A 1,969-nucleotide genomic window follows, 5' to 3' on the forward strand; every position below is an offset into this window, starting at 1 on the left:
TTGCTCGCGCGACTAACGACGACCAGCCGAGAAGGCTGTAGTTTATCGCATCGATTTCATCGAGCAACCGATGGGCGCTGCCGCGTTCGTTCGTATATGAATATTATACATACTCACGGATAGCCAGAGGCGAATAATCGCAAACGACGACGCGTCGATTTTGCGGCCATCGTTGCTCGCGCGACTAACGACGACCAGCCGAGACGGCTGTAGTTTATCGCATCGATTTCATCGAGCAACCGGTGGACGCTGCCGCGTTCGTTCGTAAATGAATAATATACATACTCATGGCTAACTTGAGGCGAATAATCGCAAACGACGACGCGTCGATTTTGCGGCCATCGTTGCTCGCGCGACTAACGACGACCAGCCGAAACGGCTGTAGTTTATCGCATCGATTTCATCGAGCAACCGATGGACGCTGCCGCGTTCGTTCGTAAATGAATAATATACATACTCATGGCTAACTTGAGGCGAATAATCGCAAACGACGACGCGTCGATTTTGCGGCCATCGTTGCTCGCGCGACTAACGACGACCAGCCGAAACGGCTGTAGTTTATCGCATCGATTTCATCGAGCAACCGATGGACGCTGCCGCGTTCGTTCGTAAATGAATAATATACATACTCATGGCTAACTTGAGGCGAATAATCGCAAACGACGACGCGTCGATTTTGCGGCCATCGTTGCTCGCGCGACTAACGACGACCAGCCGAAACGGCTGTAGTTTATCGCATCGATTTCATCGAGCAACCGATGGACGCTGCCGCGTTCGTTCGTAAATGAATGTTATACATACTCATGGCTAACTTGAGGCGAATAATCGCAAACGACGACGCGTCGATTTTGCGGCCATCGTTGCTCGCGCGACTAACGACGACCAGCCGAGACGGCTGTAGTTTATCGCATCGATTTCATCGAGCAACCGATGGACGCTGCCGCGTTCGTTCGTAAATGAATAATATACATACTCATGGCTAACGTGAGGCGAATAATCGCAAACGACGACGCGTCGATTGTGCGGCCATCCGTTGCTCGCGCGACTAACGACGACCAGCCGAGAAGGCTGTAGTTTATCGCATCGATTTCATCGAGCAACCGATGGGCGCTGCCGCGTGCGTTCGCCCGATTGCGCGTGAAGTTACTGTTCGGAACCAAGAATATACGGGTGTATTATACCCGTTTGGTCGCAGCCACGCGCAAAGGCTTTTGAATGTACTGTACGCCCGGCCGTCGAACGATGGTTTTCCGTCATTCAGGAAACAAAAAGAAACTTTTGTCGTCGATATGGCGCGTTCAATCCTCCGTCGATACGCTGGTCGGAGGTGCGAACATCGAATATTTTTAAAGCAAAGAACAAGGAGCATTTTTAAATACAAAGAAAAAAATTGTAAATTGTATATGATTACCCTGAACGGTGGATCACTTGGCTCGTGGGTCGATGAAGAACGCAGCTAATTGCGCGTCAACGTGTGAACTGCAGGACACATGAACATCGACATTTCGAACGCACATTGCGGTCCACGGATAAAATTCCTGGACCACGCCTGGCTGAGGGTCGTTCACTTGTCCTAAAACTGCTTGCGTTGTTCTCAGATTCCCTAACCCCGCCGTCGTTTACCTCTCCTTTCGGGAGATGGCGAAGAACGTTTCGGAGCCGGGTCGATGAAGAGAAAGGTATCAACGTACGAGCGAGAATTTGGGTATTTCGTTGGCGTTTGTCGCTGGACGTACGAAAAAGAATAAATATTATATATTATTGGCAAGTTTGCGCACCCCTTGCGTGGTGAGGCAGAGATCAGTCTGGACTCGCGCGAGTGTTTTACGGCGTCGTGCGTCGTGTTGTCTGGAGTATCATCACGACCGCCCGTTAAAGCACCGCTCCTACGATTTCTGACTTTGACGGCACTAAAAACCACCGTGGGGCGCAAATCGCGTTTCGTACAAATCTAATGATTACCGGCGCT

The 1,969-nt window shown here is 50.6% G+C and overlaps 1 non-coding gene across 1 annotated transcript; it reads left to right on the plus strand.

The window, feature by feature from the left end:
• The first annotated feature begins 1,408 nt into the window (after positions 1-1,408).
• Positions 1,409-1,563, plus strand: LOC143351137 (5.8S ribosomal RNA). The gene has a single exon (XR_013081507.1). It is a non-coding gene; the product is annotated as a 5.8S ribosomal RNA (ribosomal RNA).
• Positions 1,564-1,969: the final 406 nt, after the last annotated feature.

This window comes from Colletes latitarsis, unplaced genomic scaffold (assembly GCF_051014445.1).
Source record: "Colletes latitarsis isolate SP2378_abdomen unplaced genomic scaffold, iyColLati1 scaffold0078, whole genome shotgun sequence".
Taxonomy (NCBI): Eukaryota; Metazoa; Arthropoda; class Insecta; order Hymenoptera; family Colletidae; genus Colletes; species Colletes latitarsis.